The 10522-nt window shown below is 38.5% G+C and overlaps 1 long non-coding RNA gene across 1 annotated transcript; it reads left to right on the forward strand.

The window, feature by feature from the left end:
- Positions 1 to 235: 235 nt before the first annotated feature.
- LOC136261300 (uncharacterized) lies at positions 236 to 7226 on the forward strand. Its single transcript, XR_010703854.1, has 4 exons — positions 236 to 558; positions 1393 to 6206; positions 6874 to 6966; positions 7013 to 7226. It is a non-coding gene; the product is annotated as an uncharacterized lncRNA (long non-coding RNA).
- The last annotated feature ends 3296 nt before the right edge of the window (positions 7227 to 10522 follow it).

Genomic DNA, 10522 nt, shown 5'->3' on the forward strand with positions numbered 1-10522 from the left:
AAATCGCATCATTTTGGCCGAATTCCTAGTCTCGCGTAGCCAGACCCTTTTCTTTCTTTTGTGTGGGGGCGGGAAAGAAAAGGGTCTGGTGAACATAGATAGCATCGTCGTTGGGCTATCCCGAGATTGTGGGGATTCTACTGTGCAGCTTCCGGATTGTTGATTGGCACAAATGACGTGATTTGGTAATATTTGCATCCTGTTACCATAGCTACTACTGAAATAGATCTATCTATGCCTATGGTAACAGGACGTAAATGCAGCAGATCACGTCATTTGCACCAAACCAATCCAGAAGCTGCGCAGTAGAATCCCCACATGCAATCTCGGGATAGCCCAACGACGATATGTTCACCCATAGATTATATATTCCCTACCCGGGATTGGAAACCGGAGGCATTTCTGTATAAAAGCTGCGAGCCGTCAGCGTCACAGTTGAAAGTTGAAATAATCAACACCTTTCCTTTGATTACTATGGTTTCGTCTTACCGTTGAAGAAGAGGAGAGGAAAAGCAGTTTGGTATCTTAGTCGCTGTATTTGAAGGATTTCCAATCATGGTAAGTTCAATCCAGTTGTGTTACTGAAAAATGATCGTCGAAAATCCCAGATCGATGTGTGAAACTATCCGTTTTGTTTGCTGAATCGCTATTTGTCGTACCCTGAAAGTTTGGAGGTTTTAGAGCTCTGAGGAAGCGTCCAAATCCCCTGTAAAGTATCCCAAGCAACAGCTAAATTCTGACCAGGTTAAGTCCATACAAAGTTCGTTTTCGGGCAAAATTACAGCAAAAGACTCTTTCAATTTGCGATTTGCAATGCCGAAGTTTGGAGGTTTTAGGGCGTTGTCTGAGAGGTTACTGCTGGATTTGTCGTGTATTTCTAGGAATTTAGTTCTATAGGAAGGGTTCACATGAATTTATTGTGTGGTATCCGTAAGCAGTAGTGTGAAATATTCGTGTTTGTAAACTCTATGTAAGGCCACTCCAAATAAATTCTCTGTTTCCCGTCCACCGCCCGCATCTAGTTACTGTCAGCTCTAAATATTCCGTTATTCCGTATTCTTCCATTATTTTCTGGTTATTCTTGCATACTGAGCGGCTTAGTAAAAGAGTGTCAGCAGTGCTATGCACAAACTTCACGTTTGCACTATTTTTGCAACTTGAAAAGCTTATAAGCATGCTTTTATGCAGCTTTTTATGGTTGTGCCAGGAAAATAATGGCTTGAAAAGCTGACAATCTTATAATGAAATAATGGAAATGAACCGCCCGCCCGCATGCAAATATGCTTGAGTCCAGGACGGGAAACAGAGAATTTATTTGGAGTGGCCTAATATATATACTCAGTAGTTGTCTATATATGCATTTTACTGCAGTATTTCTTTATTTAACGATAGGAAAGTCAGCAGGTTGAGTCTTCAAAGCAGATTAAGTCCAAACTGAAGGGCATGCAGTGTATGTCCATATTAGGAATCTCGGTGGTCACCATCTACTGTCAATCATTGTCTTGGAACCAGTTAGCTACATAAATGTGTAGAAATCTCCTTGGAAATCTAGCTATATGTGAATTTATATACTTTCTTTTTAAGCATATTTGAGAAAGGGATCAGTGTGTTGCCGGAATTACCAGCCTATATTATAGACTGTGTATCTGAAATAATTATTAATGCAAAAGGATCTATATACCTTTTGTCTCCTTCCGTTTGTACATACAGGTAGCACTGGTTTTCTGTAAACACTTGGCAGCCCTCTAACGTTTCACTGATATAGCCAGGCTCTGACTGTCATGGTATATGACAGATACATCTCATGTCAATTGTTTGCTTAAAGACTAGACCGATTCATCATCGATGACTGTATTTTATGCTTTTCGGGCATGCCAAGTGATTGGAATAGAGGCAAGTGCATCTAGTCTAACAAACACCACATGCATCGTTCATGCTTATAGTCTCTGCAGAGCATTTTGTACACATATTCATAGCATATTGAAGTGCCTTCATACGGTCTGATCATTCTAAACCACAGATAGATGTCAGTAACTCACTAACTTGTAGTTAGCAGTTACACACGAAAGATGCAATGTTTGTAGTGATGTAGTTACCATGCATGCAACTCTTTTATATAGGATGATCCATTGCAAATTGCTCTTTTACCTACAAGGGGAGAAACAATACTGATGTATACTGAATTAAAATAAGATAACATATGTATGTATAAAACCAGATCAGTACAGTAACAAAAGTCCTAAGTCATAATAATAATAGCTAGCTATTAGGACTCTAGAATGAAGGGCCTAGCTGGTGAGTAATGCAAGTGTCTGTATAGCTGCAGCCTTGACTAACATTTCGTACCATACGCTACGGCTGAACTCTTGACTGGCGACTCAGAGCTCAGGCAGTAGCTAGACGATGTTGTGGCAGGCTAGACCAGACTGAAAAATATCAGTATATTACATACACGATGTGCCAATTAATATTTTGAAATATGTAGCTAGTGTCATCCATCACTGATAGTCTCGAAGCTCCTCTGCACAATCGATCTCTTCCACATTGTGCTTGATTTACAGAAGCGGAGTTTCGTTATACCACGCCGTGACATATTCAACGCTGACTGAAACTGTTGATTGGTGTTGATTGCCTTGGTTTCCAATCCCGGGTAGGGAATATATAATCTATGGTTCACCAGACCCTTTTCTTTCCCGCCCCCACACAAAAGAAAGAAAAGGGTCTGGCTACGCGAAACTACTGAATTCCAGCATATAGATGGCTCAGTCAGATGGCTAACAGGCTTCAATTATAACCATACTCCGCATGCAGGTACTTTACCTAGTACTGGTCATTGCTGACCAGGCTTGTAATTAACAACCAAAAGTAATCATTACAATTACTTTTAAAGCCAATCTAATGATTACAATTACTTTAGTATGTAAAATAATGATTAACAATTACTTTTCAATTACTACTGTACATTGGGGTACAACAATAACGTACAATTCTCCAGCATTAATCTTTAGGCATATTAGCTGTTCAATTTTTTTGGTAATAGTCTACATCTATTTGACCTGAGAATATTGCCACTATGGCTGAATGCACGCTCAATTGGTGCAGATGTTGTTGGAACTCCCAGCATATTCTTTGCTATTGTACTTAAAATGGGGTATTTATTTGCTTTTATCTTCCAAAATTTTAAAAGGGTTTTCATCCTTTGTTAAATCTGTGTCATCTAGATACGTTTTAAATTCTTTCTCTACTATTGAACCTTCTAAAAACCATCCACTGTGTTTGAGGTATCAGCCAAACAATTTTCTTTCCTTAGTTGGGGCTCTACTGATTCTACTTCTTTTCCACTTGTTTCTTCTACTGTAGGTGTGTGATGAGAATCATTGTCTACATATATAGTCAAGTCATGGGGTAGGAACTGTTTTAATTAGCGTAACTTTGATTACTTGCATTGAATTACATAATGATTATTGACTGAACAGCTAATTACAATTACCATTACTTTTATGCTTAGTGAGCAATTACAATTACTTGAAAATTGCTAATGATTATTAATTAATTAATTGCAATTACAACAAGCCTGTTGCTGACCCACTGTGTAGTTGCTGCTCTGCTTGTCCTGTGCTCCAGAGGAAGAAACATTTTGTCTGTCGCCAAAAAGCTGCACAGATCCTGCGCTTGTAACCTAGTATAATATTTTCTTAGGAGAGAAAAATCATTATATTACGGCGAAATACCTGTTGGAGCTTTAAAACATCTTCTTAGAAATCCTTACTTCTTGTGAGTTACGTATAATTCCGTAAACTTGATAATAGCTACGTATAGTTTTCGATTGTGGGTTTCGAACCTTCCGTATCGTCTTGACCCTTTATTATTATTATTATATTGTGTACTGTGCAGGAATCATGTATGATTATAATGCACAGGTATAATTATAAAAGTGTCCACATCATTACAAAACTCAGTGTATGTGGGAGCGTTAACAATGTTCTGGGGTAGATTATTCCATAGTTTAATCACTGAAGGGAAGAAGGAAAATTTAAAACTGTCCACTTTGTCCCACTGTAAGAGCTATTTAGTGGCCTTGACCGTTAACTTAGAGTTTGACCGCGGTCACAGATCGACCTACAGCAAGAGCCTGAGTGACACCCCCTTGCTTGGGCTGCCACGCTGGTGTTATTAAGTTACAACCTAACACATGACAATAGTTAGGTAGTTTATTATTATTATTATATTTTATTACTGTGCAAGACCTCAAAGTAGAGTATAAAAGCACACTATAGTTATAAATTAAGTAAGGATTTAAAATGTTCTAGTTGATTGGAGGATATCGATTTTTCGCATTGCGGACCCTACCTATTATCACCAGACTGCTCCATTACCCGGGAACCTTGTGGAAGTTACACTTACCAATGTAAACGTGAAATTGAATTTATATTTCCCGTATACTTGTAGTGAACTAATTCCGCAAACAGTTTTTTTTAAGAAGTTGCTACAGATCCGACCAGTCGGACACAAATTTTAAGCATATAGCTAGAAGTCCGACCAGTCACGTGATCTTTGTACTTTGCTTTCCCTGAGGCATTTTCTACAAGGCGTACTCGTGCTTCTAGGTGAGGAAGGAACTCAAAATAGGATAAGAGGTATGGGAGTAACCTTGTCAGTAGATAGGCGTGCAGATCTGCATGTCTGTTCCTGGGTGCATTGGGTTACTGTGAACAGACAGATATACAGTTTGCTTACTTAACTTGGCTTGGCTACAGTATTAGAGATCCTTGTGGTACATAGAGGAGGCATGGTTATGTCAATATTTATTCTGAGGAGTTCTTCTAAGTAGCAGTGTCTCTAGTGTTGTGTGGATAGACTGCTTTTTGAGTATATCTCAACATCCACCATCAATTTTTTTTTCATTAATGTGCTTATCAATGTAATGCCCAACTACCACTGATATGGGCTGAGGGTGGGGAAAGGTTGGGAATGGCGGGGGAATTGATTGCTAAATTTCCCCGACGTAGTGGGGATTTTTCTTCACTAAAGAAATTCACTCAGGCAGCAAAAGTGTGTGCTTTCAATTTGGAAGGAGTGTCTGGGGCGCTAACTACTACATTCATACTAGAATCCACTCGCACCAACTCATCACTAGAGCAATGCCACATGACCGTTCAAATCCCGGGGTTTGCAAGTCCAGGGTTTGCATCTCCCAGTAGGTGGGGAATTGTAATTTTCAGTGATGCAAATTCCCACAGTCGGGGATTACATTGATAGGTGCATAATTCACCTTTTCTGTGGAACAACATACCTGCACCTGCCTTACAGATAACCAATATCAATCCATTCCATGCTGCCCTCAAACAATTTCTTTTTTAACCGTTGTTTCGTATTTCTTTCGTATTGCTTTGTATTAGCAGGAGCCCATAAGCGCCGTAATGAGCTCCTGGTATTAGTGTATTGTCCTAATACCTTTCTGTTTACTTGTATTGCTTTCGCGTTAGTGAATTGTTCTTGTATCTTTTGTTCTGTTGTTTGTATGTACTTGTGGGGAGCACATTTACAGGCCCAGCCCCTTGTCATTTGACAAAAATTGATAAATAATAATAATAATATAACTAGGGGTATGGTACAGTTTAAATCCCATGCACACTAGTCCAGCCCTGCCAACCCTCATGGACTTACTGTGAGTCTCACGATTTCACTATCAAGCTCAAGGTCTCACAAGCAGTAGCTCTAAACTCACGGTTTTTCAGTTAAGCTTTCGAATTCTCACGGATCATCACCGTTAGTCATCTAGTGTCTAAACTGAAGTCTGCAGCAATGCAACGAGCCAAGGAAGATAGCTAGTGTCATACACAACACTCTTGAACAGACTAGTCTCGCATGCCAGATGGTTTATGTGGGGCAAAAAATAAACCACACCAACTGTCTGGCACGTGAGACCACAAATAAACATCTAACTTACACAAAGTTGCTGTGTCATTTCTTTCCAGGGGATATCCCCGGGTGTGCCCCCAGGGTAACTTGATTGTGGTACAAGTCGTACAACTATAAATGTTAGGCAATAAAATTTAATAGAGATGCAATCACATGATTATAAGCAGGAAAACAGTGGGGATTGAGACAAAGTCGTGAAATACTGGCCTTGAACCTTTTACTTAACGCTAGTGAAATGGACATGCAGTGACTGGACTTGAGTTTACAAGATCAGAACTCAAGAGGTGAGCCTACTTCATTGAAAGTGAAAGTGCTTAACTAGCTAGAGTGACACCATGAGCACCTGCTCACCCAGCTATACAGCATGTTTTAGGTATGTAGCATGTGTTTGGTGCGAATTTCATTCATCAGTCTCTAAGTAGAAATTGATATTTCTCAAATATCTTCTCATAACACACTAGGCTGCAAACAAGCTCATGCCATTTCATCAAGACCACAATTGCTTGTATTTTGTAGTTTTGTACTGTTTTTAGACTGACTGATCGCTATACAAATATTTAAATTTATTTGCTGACCTACCAATGTTGTGTTTGAGATATTGCCTGTAAACAATTAAGTTGAAGTGGCCACCAAGAAAGTACACATCATTAGCTATGTAAATACTTGAAGTAGTAATAAGGATTACACAATACACACACATCCATTTGGTGGCTGTTAAGGATGGACAACTTATCTGTCAAGCTACTATGAAACCATAGAGTTGCTTTTAACTATGCTTAACCTTCTACTGGTAGCACACACAACCCTCCAAACACTACAACTCCAAACAGTGCTTTTATTTATTTAGTTTGAATCTGTACAACAAACTGGAAAACATGCATACAGGTACATCTAATATTTGTCACTGAAGCTGTATGTTTGTATAACTTTGCATTTTTGTTTGTCTTTTAGTCGTTTCTTAGCACTATCAAGATTCACGTTTATTTGACTGTTCCAGGGCTATGTAGACATTCATTCTGGACAAGTAGTACATAAAATAAAATAGTAAGCATGTAAACTGCATTACAACTTGTATATGTAACTAATACAGGAAACATCATGGTCCAAAGCTAGATAACCTCTTGTCTACCACAGCTATGTGTCGTGAGAGTTGATTTGCCGAAGAAGATTGACAAATGATGTATTATTTATATGTAGTTGTTGTACTGGATCTTCGTCTTGGTGTCATTATGTTCAAAGTACACCATAACCTGGTATCCAGCCCTATCATTATATTTACATTATACTATGCTAAAACCCTGTAATGTTGCAGTGCATGTAAGTAATTTTTGTACAAATCGCTGTACATCAAAGATCCCATCCCTGGTTAAGAATCAAACAGTGATACTACACATTAGTGCTGAAATGATTATTATGAATTTGTCTATTTCGTCGCATGACACAATTTGATTCATAAACACACTATTGAAGGATGAAACCAACTTTGAAGCTTGAAGAATGTGAACAAGGTGGCATAATCACACTGAAAAATTCATTTTTAAAAGAGATAGAAATAGCTCTCAGGCTTTACTTTACTGCTTTATCATGGTTAAGTATAATCAAACAATCAGTCGTTTTCTTCACAACAACTATTTGAATAGAAAATCTATGTGGAGAGGTTTCACATACTTTGTTTCTTGTCTTTTTGCTATTTTTGAAGCTCATCAATTGGGGTTGTTTATCATACTGCTTCAAGCATGGTGGTTCAAATCTGGCTCCTCTTCACTTCTCATCACTGCTGTCATTGAGATGTTAACTTAGTTTTGTGCAACATTTTTAAATAGCTGCACACTTTTTGTTGTTTTCAGAATTCCTTATACTCTTTAACTGGTTGTGGTAGCTGTAACTTGACACTGGATAGTTCTTGCCTTGAAAGAAAGGATGCACATAACTTTACTATATTTCACTGAACACAAGTAGACGTATGCACAAAACAACAAGAATTATATCCAGCAGCATATCTAGCTTACACTGGCTGTGACAGTTCAGCCAGCATGCCTTTAAGCTTTTTTCTGGGTTACTGTTCACACAGAGCTTTAGCAGTATCTACAAAGATTTTTCATAGCAACTTCAAAGTATACCTGTCTGTTGCATAGTTATTTTACTGCATCCTACCTCTTAAAAGGTTACATGCTAGTCACCAATACCTAGGCAAAGCAAGTGAAGAAAGAACAAAAGGAAGTGGCAAATTATGGCTACTAGTATTGAGACCCATGTTAGTGCCACACTGTGACATTAGTGTATCAAGTAGCTACCCAATTATGTTTGCCTTGTCTAGAAAGTAAGCTAACAAGTGGAAACTGTGTGTGCTACCTAGCATTGAGTGTTACCCTTGAGTTAACTGTGTCAATGCCACACCATGACAGTGATGTATCAATGCTAATGATAGCTGTCTTAAACAGTCCAGAAAGTAAGCTGACCATAAAATTGTTTTGGTGTTGCTGACTTTCGTTTGATGAATGTAGTATACAATCATGGGCAAGATCACAGGTTACCAGCTATTCAGTAACCCCACCACAGATTTCTATTGGATTGGTAGCATCAAATGAAATATTGTGTAAAATTGTCTAGCTTACAGAAAAACCTCAATAAGCAGCCACCTCTTTTTATATGACTACCTGATCACTTCTAGTTGGTCTCAAACAGGCGTACTTCATGATCTTATTAATCAGACCACCTCATTATAGTGACCATGTCAAGTAGGTCCCAAACATAGCTAAGGTGTACTTCATGACCTCATTAATAAGACCACCTCATTATAGTGACCATGTCCAGTAGGTCCGCCAAAGTGTACTTCATGATCTCATTAATAAGACTGCCTCATTCTAGTGACCATGTCAAGTAGGTCCCAAACATAGTCAAGGTGTACTTCACGACCTCATCAACAAGACCACCTAATTATAGTGACCAATGTCAAGTAAGTCCCAAGCATAGTTAAGGTATACTTCATGACCTCATTAGTAAGATCACCTCATGATTGGGCAAGCCCGTGAACCCCACATAAATGACAAGTATGTGCCGCTAATATGTATGTATGTTTGTATGCATCCATCAGTACGTAAATGATAAAATATAGCATGCTTGCCCCTCAATGCTGTGTTAGCATCTTACTAGCAGTGACCTCATTAATATGACCACTTCATTATAGTAAACATGTCAAGTAGGTCCCTAACATATAGCTAACATGTACTTCATGACCTCATTATTTACATGACTGAAAGGTTATAATAAATACTTCAAGGCTTGGTTACTAACACTATAGATAGCCTTGGGTGACTTTTAAGATCACTATCAATAGTAGGAGATCTGGTATCAGAGGAGGTTGGATGCATTCACGTGAGCTGTACTGTAATTGCATTCTTTGATTTGGTATTTCACATGATTGTCAATAGTCGCAATACAAAACTGAAAAATGGTGGGGATCACTGGGGATCGTTAGATATTCAGATCATCCTTTGTGTAAGCTTCAAGGCAATGTACTTTGTCAGTGCTTAAATTCCGGGTGAAATTAATAAGTTGCAGTTTGGTGTACACTACTTCACCAGCCTTCACATACGTATTTTATTAATGAAACATGAAATGGTTGAGTGAGTTATTCTGAGATCGCGATGTATTAACCTCCTCTTAAAAAAGAGATTTTGTGTAATTTGTTTTAGTGGCGCATAAGGCGCGTCCAACCTCCCTGATCTGGTATAGTTGTTATAGTTGTAATCCCACAATCATCATGTCACAAGCATGCAGTATTTATATTATATAATATAATACCGTGTGCTTAATCTGTAACAAGACTAGCATGGCACAACAATGTATGACTTGTCTATTGCTAAACAACTTATCACTACTCATTCAGTGATAGAAACCTTAAACACAGGCCGGGATGCAGGCTTACACAGGTGGCTGGTAGTTGAGAATTTGTTTCTTTACCTAAGGCCAGGCAAACTTGATTGTTTCTCATCCCTACCCGCATCCCTTTTTTTATTCCACCGCTTCTAATTTCATTACTGCTGTTATCAATCACGTGTACACTTATTTTGATGCTAAGAAGGCTGGCTATCCTTTTACAGCACAGCAAATTTCACTTGCACCTCAGAAATGGTAGTAAAACGTTAGTAAAATGTAAGTAATAGTTACCTAACAGGCTTCAGCTAGCGTATGATGATAACAGACAGCTTGATTTAGAGTACTTCTTTAATAATGAAATAAATGAATAATGACCTACCGCCCACATGGAAATCTGAATTTTTTGGTGGATGAGAAACAAGCAATCAAGTTTGCCTGGCCTAACGCTACATACCTAGACGGGTAGTGTCAAGGCTAGTGTGCATGGGATTTAAACTGTACCATACCCCTACTCAGTGATTGACAAAAAGCATCTATGATTTATACAACACTGCTGCTTAGAACAATTTGAAGAACTCACAATAAATATTGATACAACCATGCATCCTCTACACACTACAAGGATCTCTGATACTGTAGCCAAGCCAAATTAACTGTACATCTGTGAAGATCGACACAGTACTAGCTACAATGCACCCAGGAACAGACAAGTGAAACACTT

Source organism: Dysidea avara, chromosome 7 (assembly GCF_963678975.1).
Source record: "Dysidea avara chromosome 7, odDysAvar1.4, whole genome shotgun sequence".
Classification (NCBI taxonomy): domain Eukaryota; kingdom Metazoa; phylum Porifera; class Demospongiae; order Dictyoceratida; family Dysideidae; genus Dysidea; species Dysidea avara.